The 20,961-nt window shown below is 42.4% G+C and overlaps 1 pseudogene; it reads left to right on the top strand.

The window, feature by feature from the left end:
- The first annotated feature begins 18,511 nt into the window (after positions 1-18,511).
- Positions 18,512-20,089, top strand: LOC132658960 (testis-specific Y-encoded protein 3-like; annotated as a pseudogene).
- Positions 20,090-20,961: the final 872 nt, after the last annotated feature.

Raw genomic sequence — 20,961 nt, 5'->3', positions numbered from 1 at the left:
TCCTTATCATGCATGAAGATTCTACAGCCACATAGCACTGTCTTTATTGCCACCCACCTGGCCCCAAATGTGTGGGTTTCTCAACTGGAGATGACTCAGTGGTCTCCCGTCCATTCTCTAGCATCCACATATGTTTCACATATGTGGCACACTGTCTACCTTGCTACAATCACCAGCTAAGCCGTGCGACAGAAACCAGGATCTTGAGAAGAGCCAGTGAGGACTCTGAATTGTACCTTACTCACAGTCTTCACACTGTCCCTTTAACTATATTCTGCGATCACAGTGACCTTTCAGTCTGTGCTCTGTTCTTCTTGGTCTCACTGTCTTCTATGCCATTCGCTTGGCTTCTCTTGCTTTTTCATTTTTGTTAATGCCTATGGGATCACTGCAGATGGTGATTGCAGCCATGAAATTAAAAGATGCTTACTAGTGGTTGACCAGTTTTCCCAGCACCACTTGTTAAAGAGATTGTCTTTACTCCATTGCATATTCTTGCCTCCTTTGTCAAAGGTAAGGTGTCCATATGTGTGTGGATTTATCTCTGGGCTTTCTATTTTGTTCCATTGATTTATATTTCTGTCTTTGTGACATGACCATACTGTCTTGATGACTGTGGCTTTGTAGTAGAGCATGAAGTCAGGCAAGCTGATTCTTCCAGTTCCATTCTTCTTTCTCAAGATTCCTTTGGCCATTCGAGGTTTTTTGTATTTCCATACAAATCTTGAAATTATTTGTTCTAGTTCTGGGAAAAATATTGCTGGTAGCTTGATAGGGATTGCATTGAATTTGTAAATTGCTTTGGGTAGTATACTCATTTTACAGCATGCTTGGGGCTGGTGCACAGGGATGACCCAGAGGGATGTTGTGGGGAGGGAGGTGGGAGGAGGTACATGTTTGGGATCACATGTACACCCATGGTGGATTCATGTCAATGTATGGCAAAACCAATACAGTATTGTAAAGTAAAATAAAGTAAAAATAAAAATTAAAAAAGAATAGATGCTTACTCTTTGTAAGGAAAGTTATGGCTAACCTTGATAGCATATTGAAAACCAGAGAATTTACTTTGCCAACAAAAGTCCATCTAGTCGAGGCTATGGTTTTTCCAGTGGTCATGTATGGATCTGAGAGTTGGACTGTGAAGAAAGCTGAGTGCCACGTAATTGAGGCTTTTGAACTGTGATGTTGGAAAAGACACTTGAGAGTCCCATGGACTGCAAGGAGAGCCAACCAGTCCATTCTAAAGGAGATCAGTCCTGGGATTTCTTTGGAAGGAATGATGCTAAAGCTGAAACTCCAGTACTTTGGCCACCTCATGGGAAGAGTTGACTCATTGGAAAAGACTCTGATGCTCGGAGGGATTGGGGGCAGGAGGAGAAGGAGACGACAGAGGATGAGATGGCTGGATGGCATCACTGACTCAATGGATGAGAGTCTGAGTGAACTCCGGGAGTTGATGATGGACAGGGAGGCCTGGCGTGCTGCAATTCATGGGGTCACAAAGAATCGGACACGACTGAGCATCTGAACTGAACTGAACTGATGAGACCTTATTTTAACTTCCTCATTCAGCTTTTTCTGACTTTACAGATGGTTATTAGATTACTGTTTTAGATTGAACTGTTCTATGTGCTTTGATAGACTGCCTTCCCTGACTGGAGCAGTCAATCAACTCCCAAATCTATTTTTGCTTTGGATTTTATTCCATTTTCTTCTGGAGTAGAGGTCTGCATTTGAAACCTATAACTTACATAATGGAATCGATAAGAAACATGTTTGTTAAACTTGCTAATCTTAAGAAACGTAATAAACTCTGGAGTCGCAGACAGATTATTGAGATCCTATCCCTCCAAAAAGAAGAAGAAAAAGAACTATATTGTTTAGAAGTTAAAAACAACCAAATTTGGGTGTCTATCCCAAGATCAGCTAAAAAGAAATATCAGATTCTAAAAAAAGCATATCTTTCCATGACCTGTGACCAAGGAACATCAAAAAGGTTAAAAAAAAAGAAGAAGAAGAAGAAGAAGAAGAAGGTAATATCAGAGGCCTGTATCAAGGATAGTAAATAGCAGCAGACAGTGGCATTTCACCTTAAGAAAAATTGAAGCTAGAGTATGAATATGATTCATTTTCCTTTTCTTGGCAAATGGTAGTTGATCTTCTGTGGTGGGAATGGTTTCCATCGAATTCCCTATAAGAAGAGTTCATGTTTGCTTCTCACAGGACTAAATGGTGAGAGTCTTCTGGAGAAATGGAATGAGGGAAGTAAGATATAGCACAGGGAAAAAAATCTAATCTCAAGCAGAAACCAAGCTGCACCATGCTTTATCTCATTTTATATTACATCACTTGCTACCATGTCACTCAGTCAAAATTTCATAGATGTGGGATTTTCACCTCTGGGATGAGGAGGATTTCATGTGACCAAAGGCAATTTTCCATAACAGGGAATCTTTCAGAAAGATTTGTGGCTAGGATGTAGAGTTGATGCATGCCTAGTAAAAGGGACCTGGGTGGTGCACTAAAAGAGGTATAGTCTGGTGCAGTCTTCCCAGCAGGCCACACTGGCTCTCTTTTTTACCACTGGTCTTTCTACTTAATGTATGCCTGATTCAGAGGCTACCTCTGACACTTGGACCGCTAGAATTTGCCATGAAGCAATTCTCCAAGCCAGGCTTCAGCAATATGTGAACCGTGAACTTCCAGATGTTCAAGATGGTTTTAGAAAAGGCAGAGGAACTAGAGATCAAATTGCGAACATCCACTGTATCATCAGAAAAAAAAAAAAACAAGAAAAGGCAGAGGAACCAGAGATCAAATTGCCAACATCCACTGGATCATTAAAAAAAAAAAAAAAAAAAAAGAAAGAAAGAAAAGGCAGAGGAACCAGAGATCAAATTGCCAACAGGCACTTGATCATGGAAAAAGAAAGAGAGTTCCAGAAAAACATCTGTTTCTGCTTTATTGACTATGACAAAGCCATTGACTGTGTGGAACAAAATAAACTGTTGAAAAGCCTGGAAGAGAAGGGAATACCAGATTACCTGACCTGCCTCTTGAGAAATCTGTATGCAGGTCAGGAAACAACAGTTAGAACTTGACATGGAACAACAGACTGGTTCCAAATAGGAAAAGGAGTACATCTAAGCTGTATACTGTCACCCTGCTTATTAAACTTAGATGCAGAGTACATCACAAGAAGTGCTTGGCTGAAGAAAACACTAGCTGGAATCCAGACTGCTGAGAGAAATATCAATAACCTCAGATATACAGATAACACCACCCTTATGGTGGAGGAGGAGGAGGAGGAGGAGGAGGAGGAGGAGGAGGAGGAGGAAGAGGAGGAGGAGGAGGAGGAGGAGGAGGAGGAGGAGAAGAAGAAGAAGAAGAAGAAGAAGAAGAAGAAGAAGAAGAAGAAGAAGAAGAAGAAGAGGAAGAAGAAGAGGAAGAAGAAGAAGAAGAAGAAGAAGAAGAAGAGGAAGAAGAAGAAGAAGAAGAAGAAGAGGAAGAAGAAGAAGAAGAAGAAGAGGAAGAGGAAGAAGAAGAGGAAGAAGAAGAGGAAGAAGAAGAAGAAGAGGAAGAAGAAGAAGAAGAGGAAGAAGAAGAAGAAGAAGAAGAAGAAGAAGAAGAAGAAGAAGAAGAAGAAGAAGAAGAAGAAGAAGAAGAAGAAGAAGAAGAAGAAGAAGAAGAAGAAGAAGAAGAAGAAGAAGAAGAGGAAGAAGAAGAAGAAGAAGAAGAAGAGGAAGAAGAAGAAGAAGAAGAAGAGGAAGAGGAAGAAGAAGAAGAGGAAGAAGAAGAAGAAGAAGAGGAAGAAGAAGAAGAAGAAGAAGAAGAAGAAGAAGAAGAAGAAGAAGAAGAAGAAGAGGAAGAAGAAGAAGAAGAAGAGGAAGAAGAAGAAGAAGAAGAAACTAGAGAGCCTCTGGATGAAAGTGAAAGACGTGAGTGAAAATGCTGGCTTAAACCTCAACATTCAGAAAAATAAAATTATGGCATATGGTCCCATCATTTCATGGCAAAAAGATGGGGAAACAGTGGAAACAGTGAGACACTTTGTCAGCTAATCTTGACAAAGGGATCAAACCTGGCTCTCCCACGTTGTAGGCAGATATCTTACTTTCTGAGCTGTGCACATCAAGGACAATGAGAATACCACGAATTCCACCGACTAACAGCCATGTTTAATGTCCAAGGTCCTGGGTCCAATTGTCCTATTGAATGGTTCCTTTAACGGCTGCTACTAGTAACCCAGGCTCTAAAGTGAAAGTGAAAGATGTTCAATAGTGTCTGAGTCTTTGCGACCTCATGGACTCAGCAGTCCATAGAATCCTCTAGGCCACAATACTGGTCTGGGTAACCTATCACTTCTCCAGCCGGTCTTCCCAATTCAGGAAGTCTCTGCAGGCAGATTCGTTACCAACTGAGCTATCAGAGAAGCCCATTCCAGGCAGTGAGGTCAACCTCTAAAACGCATGCCCTATGCAAAGTGTTGCACACAGAATTAGATACTTATGAGTAAGAAGGCTTCTAAGGAGTAAAATTAACCAAGTGCTTGGTATTGAAAATATCTATATATGAAAGAGTTTAGACGTTCCAGGGGGATGCCTTGATTATGAAGCTTGTAGGAGAAGGAAAAAAATAGAAGACAGAGATTTACAGGCCCACATTCATTCCACAATTCAGCTTCAACAGCTTAAATATTATTGATTGTATACACTGTCCTCTGAGGCAGAAAAAAGTTAAAGCTTAGAGTTGCGCAATTGCTAACCTGATCCAGTATCTTAATTACATAGATGAAGAAATAGACATACAGGGATGTTGCTTGTTTAAGCCCAGTAAGTTATTAGTATGAATCTTCCTCAGACAAGTTCGACCTGAGAAAATTGCAGCAAATCTCCAAGCTACTGTAAGGCTTATGTTTCCATAAGGCTGGACAAGGGAGTACTCTGAGCAATCTGATACTGTATATAAGCCACTATTTTCATTGTCATCGTTTTCCATATCATTACTTTTTTTTTTTTTCTCTTCAGCAGCAGTAACTGGCAGTTACATGCTATTGATCACACTCCGATTAGGCAGAGCTTTTCAACAGTAGTCCAGGGCTCTTGATGTCTAGTGGTAGACTTCTTGGATGAATATGTCAAAGATGAGCAGTAAGTTATAGGTCAGATTTTTGTCCTACCTATGGCTATTCATCAGAAACAGAGAACCTATGTATAACTATGTCAGGAATTTATAAGTGCTATGAATAAATACTCTCAAGTGCTCTTCACACTATTAATAGCTTAGTCTAAATATAAATGATGGTGAGAAACTATTGCAATGAGTATACAGACCCCATCCAGACTATAGGTAGTGATGTATTTGTTGATGCTTCTAGATGTTTCTGTAAGCTTCTGAATATGAAATTACATGTGATTTATACCTGTAAATACGATCAGGGTTTGGTAGCAATAACAGGGAAAGGAGGGAAGGGCAATTCAGGCACAAGGAAGAATAGTGATGTGGCACAGAATAGGGAAAGAATAAACTATGGAGACTCACAGCACCTGAATGACAGGTTATGTGTGGACATGTACAATGGGCAGGGACAGCAAAAGAGGTTTAGAAACATCATAATATGTAGGTAGTGAAACTCATTAGAAAACCTTCAGTGGAGGAGTGATAAGCTATGATATCTCTGCTGTGGAGGAGCAATAATAACAATAACTTTTCCGGACCCACTGCCCTTTCATCTCAGAATGCTACACCTTCAACGTGCCTGAAATTAGCACTACCAATGGAAGAGACTGATGCTTGGCCTAGTCCCTAATTCAGGACATAACAGCAGCTCCAGCTGCAGGGCAGAAAACTAGTGGAATTTTCTCCTCCCTGAACATTTTTTGAAGGGTTAGGATACAAGATGGAATAGGTGTTAGGACCTAGTGAGGGAACGTGTTGCAGCCATCCTTGAAATTCTGCATCAGCAGCCATAGGTCCACATAGTTCTAGCAGCATGCTTAAAAACATATTTACTTTCTTCAGCTGTTCACTACTGGAATTTCACACCAACAGACCCTGCAAGATTTCCTCATGGGCACCGGTGCTTCTAGATACTCACCAGCCCCTGTCCAACCTAGCACCAAGCAGCATTTATTATTTTAACTGTAGGTACAAAGACTATCACTGTGCCTCATACATATTGATCTTATTGCAGACCACGTCCAGGAAAAGTAAGTTCTAAGAACTTCTTAATCTTCAGTTGGTTCAGCACACCTATGGGTTCTGTATTCATTTGGGACTTGCCAATACCTGGTCTCTAGAATCTACAACAAAGAACATTAACCCTAGACGTATTGGCTTATTCCTGGAGCCCTAAGGGGAAATCAGTGCCACTAGCTCATGGGCTGATACTACCATCCCCAAGGCAATACAAGATCTACAGCATCATTATCTTTGTGTGGAAGTTTTGGGAGATTAAGTCTAGAAAAATGAAATGTGAAAATATAAAAATTAATTGTGTTGGACACAGAGATTCACATTCCTCTTCTCTGCACCCTACTCCATCTATCTGCCTATTTCTCCTGCTTCAGGTATTGGATGATGGGAAAGAATGGGTTTTTCTGTTTGTGTTTGTTTGTTTGTTTTTGTTTTGGGTTTTTTTTTTTTTTAATGGGACTCAATGAATTGAGAGGTAAGCCAGATTTCTAGAGTTTAAGCTTTTTTTCAATCTGTCCCTCTATGCTTTGACTCATCCCAGTCCACAAGATCATAAAACTGTCTCATTCACAAGCGTACCTCTGGAATTTCAGAAAGACTCTCTGTAGCAAAGAGATTGTACAGGTTACTTTGTCTTGAAAGAGATGCAGGAAAATACATGGGTTAAGGTTCTCTTTAGCTCTAAATATCTAACTTAATACAGTAGGAAATAGTGAACCACTCCTGTTTTCTTGCCTGGAAAATCCCAAGGACAGAGTAGCCAAGCAGCCTACATTCCATGGGGTTGCACAGTCAAACATGACTGAACAAGCATGTGTGTGTCTGCACACACACACACACACACACACATCTAATTTACATTAAGATATAAAGATACAAAATTGTCCCATTTTTGAAAGTGTTACATTCAGTTCACATTGATGGATGAAGCCTTTTCTCTAAATTATCTCTGTTCCTTTCTTATGGACTGATGTCTGTTTCTTTTCCTTGAAGAGAAAGAAAAAAAAATATTCCTATGCAGAGAGACTTTTGCTTCATTTCCTCTATAAACATTTTGGAATTTCTTTCCTGTTACCTGAAATAAGGATTTCTACCTTGTTTTGGCTTTAGGGGCTCTGGTCCATTGGTACATTTCTTTTCGGATCTGGGAATAATAACCTCTAATGTAATGTTTCCTGTGTCTAGAGCAATAGGGAGTGCAATGGAACGATCTGCAATTGAGATGCAATGATAACCTTAAGAATCCCATATATCTTCCTTATCTAGGAGCAGCAGGCTACTTTACAACTCGAACAGATCTCTCAAAGCATTAGAGAGCCACAAGAACTCATCTCCCAAATGTATGTTGCTCTGTTTCCTGTTTTTGCCATGCTGTCGTGCCTACTTTAATGTCACAAGTAAAAGAAGTTTTCGATTCCATTGTATTCCACAATTATTTCCATAGCAAGAATGTGAATCTCCCACATATTCATTTTTCCAAGCTTAGACCCTGTCCTAAAATGTATCAAGAAGGCTGAAAGTCCATTTTCTGAAAGAGTTCCCGAGTGTTAGTGAAGTTTTTATATGCTGTTCACATATTTGCCTATTTCATACCGTAATAAGATTGATAAGAAGTCATGAGGTTGGTCACGATTGTCTTCATGAGAAACACATCAGAAGTACTTCTTGAGGTATCTGGGTGCTCAGAAGCTGATGTTAGCAAGATGAAAGCATGAGTTCCACAGTGACATATGTGAATGTGTCAGAAGCAATAGGCTAGACTGACTGATAGCTATAGTAAAACAAAAAGAGACAGCCAGTAAGGTCAAAAGTGATCATGTCAAGATTCTAAGCAACAAGTTGAAATCTGTGGTTTCCGTTTGAGAGCAAGCAGGATCGTCATATGAAGGCAGTGAGGGGGAAGACTTAACAAGAATTAACTGGGAGAAATAGGATCTTCTTGATATCTATGACAAATGAACTATGTATACGGGTTGCTGATTTCTCCTCAGAGTTTCCCCCACACTGTTAAGTCAATCAGCAAACTCACAGCCCACTTTCCCATGGTCTTTCTTTATTTACAACAGTCCTCAGAAGCTTGGCATGTCTGGACGTCTGCATTTTATCTCCCTTTACATTCACTTGTGCACGTCTGGTATGGTAGGAGGAGTTACTATAAAATGGTCCATGCTTAGTGGCAGGAAGTCATTCAGCACAATCATTACAGATGGAGAACTGAGATAAAAGTCCTAACACAAAAATGTGGCTTTCAAGTTATTGCTATCTTCATTTTGTGTAAGAGAGATGTACTCAAAGATAAAGGAAGAAAAATCCCACATAGGCATTTATATGATCTCGTAATTAAAATATCATGAGGATGCTCCAACAAACCTCTCATCCTTATCCACTGGAAACAGATGGAATGGAAACCACAGTTACAGAAAACTAACCGTACTGAAAACTTGATCCTAGCCTTGTCTAACTCAGTGAAACTAGGAGCCAGGCCATGTACAGTCATTCAAAAGGGACTGGCCATGGTGGAAAGTTCTGACAAAATGTGGCCTACTGGAAAAGGGAATGGCAAACCACTTCAGTATCCTTGCCTTGAGAACCCCAGGAATCATATGAAAAGGCAAAAAGATAGGACACTGAAAGATGAACTCCTTGGGTCACCAGATGCCAAATATGTTTGGAACAAAGAGAGAGGTTCATAACATTGTACAGGAGGCAGTGATAAAAACCATCCCCAAGAAGAATTGTAAAAAGGGAAATTTTTTGTCACTCAATATCTGAGTGAAGAGAGAATGAAAAGCAATAGAGAAAAGGGAAGATATATCCACCAGAATGCAGAGTTCCAAAGCATATCAAGGAGAGAGAAGATAGCCTTCCTAAGCATTCAATACAAAGAAATAAAGGAAAACCATAGACTGAGAAAGACTAGTGATCTCCTCAAGAAAGTTAGACATAGCAAGGCAACATTTCATGCAAAGAGGGGCACAATAAAGGACAAAAATGGTACGGACCTAATGGAAGAAGATACTAAGAAGAGGTGCCAAGAATACACAGAAATATTGATAATGACTGAGATAACCATGATGGTGTGCTCACTCACCTAGAGCCAGACTTTCTGGAGCAAGAAGTCAATTGGTCCTTAGGAACCACCACTATGAACAAAGCAAGTGGAGGTGATGGAATTGTGGTGGAACTATGTCAAATCCTAAATGATGAGGCTATGAAAGTGCTGTACTCAATACTCCAGCAAACTTGGAAAACTCAGCAGTGGCCACAGTATTGGAAAAGATCAGTTTTCATTCCTATCCCAAAGAAACTCAGATGTTTCAGACTACCAACAATTGCACTCATCTCACACACTAGCAAAGGAATGCTCAAAGTCTCCAAGTCTTCAGCAGCAAGTGAATTGAGAACTTCTAGATGCTCATGTGGGATTTAGAAAAGGCAGAGGTTCCAGAAAGCAAATTGCCAACATCTGCTGGATCACAGAAAAAGCAAGAGAATTCCAGACAAACATGAAGTTCCCCTTCACTGAGTATGCTAGAGCCTTGGACTTCAAGGATCATAACAAACTGGAAAATTCTTAAGGAATTGCCAACACCAAAACATTTATCTGCTGCCTGAGAAAGCTCTATGCAGGTTAAGAAACAACAGTTAGAATCGGAAGTGGAAGAATGGACTGATCCCTAACTGGCGGAAAGGAGTAAATCAAGGCTGTCTATTGCCAATTTGCTTATTTAACTTATATGCAGAGTACATCATAGGAAAGGCCAGACTCAATGAAGCACAACCAGGAACCAAGATAGCAGGAAGAAATATCAACCTCAGATAGGCAGATATGCATAACTCAGATGTGCATATGACAACCTCAGATATGAGGACGGCACCGCCATTTGTCAGAAAGCAAGAAGGAACTGAAGAGTCTGTACTGATGAAAATCAAAGTGGACAGTGAAAAATCTGGCTTAGAACTCAACATTCAAAAATTGAATGTCATGGCATCTGGCCCCATCATTTCATGCTGAATAGAAAGGCAAACAGTGGAAACACTGAGAGATTTTACTTTCCTCAACTCCAAAGTCACTCCAGATGCTGAATGCAGCCATGGAATTCAAAGGCGGTTGCTCCTTGGAAGAAAAGCTATGACAAACCTAGACAACATATTAAAAAGCAGAGACATTAATCTACTGACAAAGGTCCATCCAGTCAAAGCTATGGCTTTTCCTGTAGTCATGGATGGGTGTGAGAACTGGACCATAAAGAAACCTGAATGGCAAAGAACTAATGTTTTTGAACTGTGCTGTTGGAGAAGACTCTTGAGAGTCTCCTGGATTGCCAGAAGATCACGCAGTCAATCCTAAAGAAATCAGCCCTGAATATTCATTGGAAGGACTGATGCTGAAGCTCCAACAGTGTGGCTACCTGATACGGAGAACTGACTCACTGGAAAAGATGCTAACACTGGAAAAGACTGAGGCAGAAGGACAAGGGGATGACACAAAATGAGATGGTTGGATGTTATCACTGTTTCAATGCACACGAGTATGAACTAGCTAGGGGGAGCTGGTGATGAATAAGCAAGCTTGGCATGCTGTAGTCAATGAATCACAAAGAGTCGCACACGACTGAGTGACTCAACTGAACTGAATGGAATAATGCTCATGAGAACCGTCCACTATATGGCTATGAAGTAGATCAAGTGTGGGAACAAGTCTGATACAAAGTCTCCACAAGTTCCACTGCTGCTGCTGCTGCTGCTCTGCTGCTGCTAAGTCACTTCAGTTGTTTTCTGACTCTGTGCTACCCCAGAGATGGCAGCCCACCAGGCTCCCCCGTCCCTGGGATTCTCCAGGCAAGAACATTGGAGTGGATTCCCATTTCCTTCTCCAATGCATGAAAGTGAAACGTGAAAGTGAAGTCGCTAAGTTGTGTCCTACTCTGTGCGACCTTATGGACTGCAGCCTACCAGGCTCCTCTGTCCATGGGATTTTCCAGGCAAGAGTACTAGAGTGGGGTGCCATTGCCTTCTCCAACAAGTTCCACAGCACCCCCCAAACAGGTCTTGAATTACTAAGTGGTGACTCTGCACTTGGTCTACTCTAGTATGCTGAGGCATTTATATTGTAAAAGTTCGGATGCCATATGTCCCCAAGGCCTGCAGGCATGTCTGAAGCAGCTCCCACCACCTCAGGGAGTCAGAGATCGTAGCTCAGAAATCTCCCCTTCATTCTCCTTTCCAACTTACTACATCATATCATCCACCAGTAGCATTCTCTATCCCTGGCCTGGGAAAGATTCTCTGTTCTTGCAGCCTTCACTGAATTCCACAAGTGCCCATGCATTGTTCATATTTTGAGGTGCCTGCTGAATGACTGGAAACATTTGAGGAATGGAAATGAGAGGCTGGAAACAGGCCTACAGTGAAATGTATTAAGTTCCATAGCGGGAACCTGTACTTCTTTTCAGCTATGCTGTGCTGTTAGTGATGTGAATCCTATTGACCTCATCATCGAGATGACCATTTTCTCTCCGAAATTGGCACTAAAGGCTTCTAAATGGCTTCGCTTTTGGTGTCCCTATTCTCCAAGGCCTACTGTATATGTACTGTTACCTCCAAATATTCTCAGTTGAGTATGCCTTGGGCCTGATATGCTGCAGTACAGAGTCTTCCAGGTGTGACTAAGGTGGATGGTGGAGAGGTCTTCCTGGCACAGTTTCTCTAGTTAGTAGATGACTTGAAGTCTATAGTCTTTATCAGTCCTGGGGACATGTCCCTGGCATGGCTGAAGGTGTTAATGGTGAGCTTGCCCGCAGCTGTGGTTTTGGTGCTTACAATGGCCCTTGTTGGGGTTGAGGACCCTGTACCTCTCCATGGGTTGGGACCCTTCAGTCTGGACTGGATTGTATTCATGGTTTATTTTTTCTTTCAGATATGTAGTTAGGAAGCTAGAATGGTGGCCTCTTTGGGGTCTCAGGAATCCAGAGGACTGGAGAGAGGCGTGGTGGCCATAGACAACAAACTCTGCTGTGGACAAGGTGACACCAACATGCCCACCTGGCCAACTGTGTGGAGCAGGCCCAGGCAGCTCCAATGGTTTGAGAGGGCTTGAGATCCTCTAGGCTGCCTCATGGTTACTGCAGCCTAGAGTCTTGGTGAAGGGAGGTTTAGGCAGGCCTAGACCTCCCTCCTTACCATGATGTCATGGTGACCATGACATCACGACTTTGTGATTTCACTACAGCAATGGGCATCAATGCCTTGGTCACTACCATCTGCCTCCTAGGATTTAAAAAGAGATGTATGGGAAGGATAAAAGGACAGGACTGTATCTTTTTAACGAGGTCAGACTGCCTTCCTGATGTGTTTATTTTCTTCTACCACTGCCTGTGAATTATGCTTATTCTAATTTTCCTAGGTCAACTTCACCCATGAAATAGGATTACATTCTAGCCCAGCTGAATCTCTAAAGAGACAGTGAAAGCTCTTAGGGAGCATGAGGAATCTGTGAGGATTACCAGTTGATGGGAAAGTGAGCTCTTTGCCATTTTCCATCCCCTGAAAATATGTGTAAGAAAAGGACGCCTCTTTTGGAATGGACAGCTTCTTTTCAAGAGAAAGTGTGTGTACTGGTTTTCTAGGGTTGCCATAACAAAGTGCCCCATACCACGTAGCTTCAATAAATGTTTTCTCCAACTCCTGGGGATCAAGTCAGTAATCAAAGGGTCAGCATAGTTGTCTTCTTCTGACGTCTCTTTTGGATTGTGACTGGCCCTTGTTTGCCTTTATCTTCACATAGTAATGTCTCTGTGTTGTTTGCAACTGATCTTTTCTTATAGAGTGCCAGTCATATTAATCCAACTACCTATGTAGAGGCCCTGTTTCCAAAAAAACCCAGAATGAAGTTATATTTATGGAGTTTGACTACATATAAAGTATGGAAATCCAAAATACCTCGAATAGCCAAAGCAATCTTGAGAAAGAAGAATGGAACTGGAGGAATCAGCCTGCCTGACTTCATGCTCTACTACAAAGCAATAGTCATCAATACAGTATGGTACTGGCACAAAGACAGAAACATATATCAATGGAACAAAATAGAAAGCCCAGAGATAAATCCATGCACCTATGGACATCTCAACTTTGTCAAATGAGGCAAGAATATACAATGGAGAAAAGACATCTCTTCAACAAGTGGTGCTGGAAAAACTGGTCAACCACTCATAAAAGAATAACACTAGAACACTTTCTAACACCATACACAAAAAATAAATTCAAAATGAATTGAATATTAGATCACAAATTATAACACTCCTACAGGAAAACATAGGCAAAAGACTCTGATGTAAATCACAGCAGGATCTTCTATGACCTATCTCCCAGAAGAATGAGAATAAAAGTGAAAATAAAACAAATGGGACCTAATTAAACTTAAAAACTTTTGCACAATGAAGGAAACTATAAGCAAGGTGAAAAGACAGCATTCAGAATGAGAGAAAATAATAGCAAATGAAGCAACTGACAAGTTAATCTGTAAAATATAAAGCAACTCCTGCAGCTCAATTCCAGAAAAGTAAGTGATGCAATAAAAAAAAAAAGGGTGAAAGGACTAAACAGACATTTTTCCAAAGAAGACGAACAGATGGCTAATAAATACATGAAAAGATGATCAACACCATTCAGTATCAGAGAATTGCAAATCAAAACAATGAAGTACCACCTACTTATTGTCACAAACATCTATTTTTACCACAAATTTCTATTTATTTAATGTTTATTACCAAATCTCTATTTACTACCACAATGAGGTACCATCTATTTATTGTCTACAAACAATAAATGCTGAAGAGGGAGGGGAAAAAAAGGAATCCTCTCACACTGTTGGTGTGAATGCAAACTAGTGCAGCCACTATGGAGAACAACATAAAGATTCCTTGAAAACCGGAAAATAGAAGTGCCATATGACCCAGCAATCCCTCTCTGGGGATACACACCGAAGAAACCAGAATTAAAAGACACGTGCGCCTCAATGTTCATTGCAGCACTGTTTACAATAGATAGGACATGGAAGCAACTTAGATGTCCATAGGCAGAAGAATAGAGCTGAAAGTTGTGGTATATATACACAATAGAATATTACTCAGCTATTAAAAAGAATGCATTTGCATCAGTTCTAATGAGGTGGATGAAACTGGGGCCTATCGTGCAGAGCAAAGTGGATCAGAAAGAAAAATTAATGCATATATATGGAATTAAGAAAGATGGTAACAATGACCCTATATGAGAGACAGAAAAAGAAACACAGATGTAAAGGACAGACTTTTGGACTCTGTGGGAGAAGGCAACAGTGAGATGGTTTGAGATAATAGCATTGAAACATGTATATTATCATATATGAAATAGAGAGCCAGTCCAGGTTAGATGCATGAAGCAGGGTGGTCATGGCTGGTGCACGGGGATAACTGAGGGATGGGATGGGGAGAGAGGTGGGAGGGAGGGTCAGGATGGGGAACACATGTACACCCATGGCTGATTCATGTGAACATATGGCAAAAACCACCCCAATAATGTAAAATAATTAACCTCCAATTAAATAAATTTTTTAAAGAGGTAAAAAATAAGGATTAGAAAATATTTTAATTGAGTGATAATAAAAACAGTATATCAGAATGCATAAGATGAATATCTAGAAATGCTTATAATTTTAAATGCTTGTATTAAAAAATAATAAAAGCTTAAGCCAATGGGGGAAAAAAGAACCGCAAACTCCCTCAAAGCTTTCCACAAAGGCCACATATAGAAAATGTGAGGGAGGGGTATGATAAGCTGTTGCACACCTCTTGCTGTCAGATATTGTGTTCTTGAGATAAGGTGGTGGTCAGCTGAGTTCCTGTAATCCTCAAGGGAAAACAAATATTGTTCCCTATGCCCTGAAAGGAGATTCCCAAGATTGACTTTCAGCCTCTAAGGTCCTGGTTACAAGGAGGGGGTCCCTGTGTAGGCCGATTATCCTGTCTGGGAGCATTCATCTAGCACCCAACCTTGTTACTTCCAGAAGTGCCCCATCACAGCTGGCAGAGGCAGTTCTAAGTTGTCTGTGCTCTCCTTTTACCAAGGCCCCCACAAACTGCCCAGCCACCTTCAATGAGGAACCAGGTACCCAGCATGAAGTTGGCTCTCAGCCTTCTCAGTCTATCCAAATGGGGAGCTGGGTCCTGTACACTGTGACCCATGGAGACTGCCACAACCATTCAGACACGGAGGTGGGGATGGGACAAGTTGGCCATTGCTTTGAAACCTGGGCCAGGCCAGTGAGTGTATCCACCAAGGGCTCCAGGGCTCTGTAAGACACAGACTGTCCCGAAGCTTGTCCAAGCTCCACAGTTCATTAACCAGCCCAAGGCCCAAGGGCCTGGAGGGCTCTGTGGGAAGGCTGTACTATATCTTTCAGTGCATTCTGCTGAGAGGCTTTCTGTTGGTGGTGTTGGGTTTTGTAACTTCCCTAATGGTCTTGGGCTGAGGCCTGCAGCTGTTTTCCATCCTGCCTCTATTACACTATCTTCCTTGGTGAGCTCATTGAACTTGTGAGTAAAAGTTGGTAACTTGGGCCATCATGGGCCATTTCCACTAGCCTGATGACCACATTCTACACTGTGTCTATAACATAGGGATTTCAACTTAACAATGTCATGTGATGTAAACATGTTTGTCTTCCTCTAACTGAAATATTTAATTCAGCATAAAGTTATGACCAAGCTGGATAGCATACTGAAAAGCAGAGATACTACTTTGCCAACAAAGGTCCATCTAGTCAAGGATATGGTTTTTCCAGTGGTCATGTATGGATGTGAAAGTTGGACTGTGAAGAAAGCTGAGCACTGAACAATTGATGCCTTTGAACTGTGCAGTTGGAGAAGACTCTTGAGAGTCCCTTGGACTACTTGGAGATCCAACCACTCCATTCTAAAGGAAATCAGTCCCAGGTGTTCTTTGGAAGGAATGATGCTGAAGCTGAAACTCCATTACTTTGGCCACCTTATGTGAAGAACTGACTCACTGGTAAAGACTCTGATGCTGGGAGGGATTGGGGGCAGGAGAAGAAGGGGATGACAGTGGATGAGATGGCTTGATGGCATCACTGACTCAATGGATGTGAGTTTGGGTGAACTCCAGGAGATGGTGATGAACAGGGAGGCCTGGCGTGCTGCAATTCATGGGGTCACAAAGAGCCAGACATGACTGAGCAACTAAACTGACTGAATGCCCCCAAGGACATATATTGCAAATGGGGCTACCATTTATTTATTCACTGCTGGAATTACAGTTGACATGTAATGAATTTCCAACAATTATTTCTGGGCTAAAGTTGTATTACAGTGTTGCTTTAGTTTTTGCTCTACTAATGTCAAAATGAATCAATTTTAGGTGTACGTACATCCCATCAATTTTGGATTTCCACCCCATTTAGGTCACCACAGAGCAGAGTCAAGTCCCCTTGTTCTTTTATTTTTCTCAAAAGAAAGTTTTGTTTTGTTTTTTTTTATAACTGGGGGTTAATTCTTACACAATATTGTGACGGTTTCTGCCATGCATCAACATTAATGAGCCATAAGTATATAAGGGTTCCATCCATCCTGGAGCTTCTCTCAAATCCCTTTTTATGCTATTCTTCTGGGTTGTTCTAGAGCACTTCCTTTGCATGCCCTTCTTCACGCAGATGAAAACCTGAAAGATGATTTTTTTTGCATGAAATATGTAATTTTCTCTATTTCCCATGTGAAAACATGGGTGCAGATATTTGTGTCTGAAATAGGAAACCTGTATTTCACGTTTGAAAATCTACTTGTATACTTTGCTTCGTCATGTATGGAATCTTGTCTGTTTCACATATGGATATCTGTGGACACATTTTCCTATATGAATGGGGAATTCTATATATTTCAGATATGAAAATTTGAGCATACACTTCCCTGCTTGAATTCTGAAAGTGTATACATTTCCTATATGAAAATCTCAATGATAGTTTACAGACATGAAGTATGTAATTAATACCTGGGGAACGAATGTGGAATTGGAATTATCTCTACTTCATAAGTGAAATTTTGGGCACCACTGTTTCTTGTCAAAATACTTAATTCTTTGTATTTCTCATGTATAAAACAAGGACTGTCCACCATGAAATATGGAGTTCTCTATATTGCCTTTATCAAATTCTAGGCATCATTCTCCTTCATGAAAGTTGGACTTCTTTATATTTCACATCTGAAATCAGAATGAACATTTTCCTGTGAGAAATGAAATCTATGCATTTCATGCAAACCACTAGATCTTCAGTCTCTGAATCACCTGTTTGCATTTGTATCTCTGTTCATTGCACACGTGTGTATACACATGTGTACTTGTGTCACCTGTGTGTGTGTGTATTTGTGTGTGTGTGTGTGTCTAGGAGGAGCTCTGTTCCTCTGTGAAATGCATCCACATGCGCACAACCTTAGCCACCCGGGTGCCTGTTCTAAGCGGAAGGCCGGGGGTAAAGGCCAGGAGCTCCAGACCATAGGCCAGGGGCTCCAGGGTGGTTTGGCATGGGGCTGCGTTGTGCGGCCCAGAAAGCAAGAAGAAGAAAGTGCTCTGCTTCTTCCCCCGAGCATGCCTGCATTCCTACCACTATTCAAGCATAAGGCACAAGTTTGGGGATGATTCTGCAGCAGGTGCACGGCAGTGACATCGTTCTAAGCCCACCCGCACCCTGCCTCCTCCCTCCTCATCCCCACCCCCTGCCCGTGGCATTCACTTTGTATCCGAGGTAAGTACCTCTGTCCCTGAGGTACCCAGGAACCCTATCTCACCTGTGTAGATCCCTGAGCACATGGAATTGCCGGCTGCCCCAGAGGCAATTTCAAGCCAAGTGGCCTGGCTCTCCCAATCGCTGGTCAGGCACTGCTGCACTGTTTGTCAAGTAAAGGGCTTGCGTGGACCTGCCCACTTGGCGCTAGGATGTGTTTGGCCGCTGGGTCACCAGCTGCCAGAAGGCCCAGAATTCTAAGGGGCGTGTCCCAGGAGCCAACGCCTTTAGACTCCATTTGATTGGTTCCTTGATGAGGTCTGGAGGTCAGGGTGGAGAGTTCAGCCCCATCCCACTGCCATACTAGGCGTGCGTGGTGTCGCTGGGTTCTGTGCATGCGGGTCTCCCTTTCCCTGCTCATTGGCTGTGGGCAAGTAACCTCTTAGTACCATGTAAACTGAGGGCGGGGGTTGGACTGAGAGGGCTGCCTGCTGTGCTCACGTGTCCAGCTTGTTTGCAGCTCGGGGCTACAGCGAGAGCAGCATGGAGAGTGAGATGGGGCCAGAGGACAGCGGCAGTACCCCAGGATTCTGGATCTTAGTTGTGAGCCTGAGTATTCACGAGGGAGGGGCCTTGGGGCCTACCAGCCCGGAGGGGGCAGCAGAGGTGATGCAGGCCCCAGGTGGAGCACCAGGCGAGGAGTCCGCCATGTTTTGGGTGGAGGTAGTGGAGGAAGGTGCGGCCCTGCAGGAGGGAGAGGTGGTGGAATCGGGCAGAAATTCCAGCTGCTGGTGTTAGCGGTCACGGAGGAGGTGTAGGTGGTGGTGTACGAGGAGCAGGAGCAGGTGTCCTTGGAGGAACAAGGCCAGGAGCATCCAAGGCCAAGAGCCGTGAGTGACCAGCCTGAACTGGAGGCACTGGTGACCCTGAAGCTGGAGCTGGATCCCATGAGTAAGAAAGCCCAAAGGGTGCGTGCTCGCCTGAAACATAAAAACTGTCAGAAGGCTGAAGCTGCATCTACAACAGGGAAGCACTGTCATCCAGGGAATCCATGGCTTCTGGGTCGAAGTTGTATCCCTTGGTGTGGTGCTTGTGAATTTTTTTTAACATGGTCTATTGCAGAAGCAGTTTACAGATCTGTCAGTTCTGGTACAAAATTTACCGTTTGAGATGATGGGTAATGGTTACTGTCCTGCATATCGTCCCTGATATTAGGTGTGATGTCCTTGCTGTTGCATACTTATATTAGATGTGATGTCCTTACTTTTTAGGCTAGCTTTGTGCTTCCAGCACTTTTCCCTCTAGCATCTAGAGGCTCCTTGACCTACAGCCATTTATGAACCACCACAAATGTCAGTTATGGTGAGCAACCAATATGCAGACATGATTCACTTCATGACCAACTTTACGGTCAGGCAGGGGACACTGATGATTGTGGAAGGGAGGTGACTGGGGAGGGAAGAGAACATGGTCTATCTGTGAAAACAGGAAAGGACAGCTCATTTGTAAACAGGTTTCACACTCAGGCAACCACCCACCCCCTGACACTTTGTCCTGGCAGGTGGAGGAATTCAGGCATCCCACTCATCATTGCAAGATCACATTGTACTGTCAGAGGAATAGGTATTTCCAGAATGAAATGATTACTAAGGAATATCTGATTAATGTCATTGGTAAGAGGCAGCTCCCTGGATTTGGGGGGTGGGGGCAGAAAAGTATAGGTTGAATTGAAAAGCAATTTAGGTCTTTCTCCCATATGCCTTTTCCTGCAGGGTACTGAGCATCTCATTCCACTCCAGTTCAGTGGTACCTGGGATTGAATGTAAGGCATACAGCTTCAGGCACCACAACAGCAGCGTTAACTTCTTCAACTTGTTCTTTGACCACAACTTCACTGGATCTGACTGGATTGCTGAATTGCGGTCCAATGTGGCCACTGAGCCAGAACTGGTGATTTATGTTGGAGTTTGGCGGTGCACGGAAGGTCTCATGGTCTGGCCAGCCTTGTGCTGACCTTGCTCATTTCCCTGGCAGATCCTTATAAAGGACCTGTGGCCCAATCCTTTGCAGTACTATGTGACAAGGAAGGATCTACCGTGAGAGGTACTGGGAGGACAATAGGTGAGGCGCCCAGGGGCTCAGCATTGGCATAAATGTTGTCCAGGAACTTGGGTCATTTATTTCACTTGTGGATAAAGTGAGACTCTGTGGAATAGAGTGACACCAGGGCATGAGAGAATCAGAAAGAGACAGCAAGGGTAGAGAACTGTAGTGAAAATCAGGTTATAACTAGGGAAGCTTGAGTTAGATGAAGTGGCCTGTCCAAGTCAAAGTCACTCCAATTTACATCTAAGTCAGTTGCACATCTCTGAACTGTCATTCCATGGCCAACAAGTCCTCCCTCAGGCTCCTTTTAAATTGTGGCCCACCTACTATTCCTCATGAAGTCCCCTTTCCAAAAAGGTCTGTGAGTCTCCTTTGTGCAAGATGGTTCCCCCACTGACCCATCATTTGATTCCATTTTGATCATCACACTTTTTTTTTTTAATATCTTTTGCATCTTTTCACCTGGTACCCTCATTCTGAGAATACTGACCACTGTTCAGGATTATGGAGAATAGTCTTTTATTTATTTTAACTGTAAGATTATTACTTTACAATACCATGACAGGTTTTGCTCTACATGGGCCAACATTAATCACCCATATTATACACATATCCCCACAAATGCTAAACCCACCACCCACTGCCCTCCCTTTATTGTCTTTCTGGGTTGTGCCACAACATGACTTTGGTTGCCTTGCTTCATGCATCAAACTTGCACTGGTCATCTGTTTTACATGAGGTAATATAAATGTTTTAGGGCTATTTTCTCAAATTAACCCACCATCACCATATCCCACTGAGACCAAAGTCTGTTCTTTATATGTCCGTGTCTTATTTGCTGCCCTACATGTTGGATGTTCAGTACCGCCTACAAGGTCCTCAACTCC

This window comes from Ovis aries, chromosome Y, assembly GCF_016772045.2.
Source record: "Ovis aries strain OAR_USU_Benz2616 breed Rambouillet chromosome Y, ARS-UI_Ramb_v3.0, whole genome shotgun sequence".
Lineage (NCBI taxonomy): Eukaryota > Metazoa > Chordata > Mammalia > Artiodactyla > Bovidae > Ovis > Ovis aries.
The sequence above is the reverse complement of the archived record's forward strand: the minus strand, read 5'-3'. Positions and strand labels throughout refer to the sequence as shown.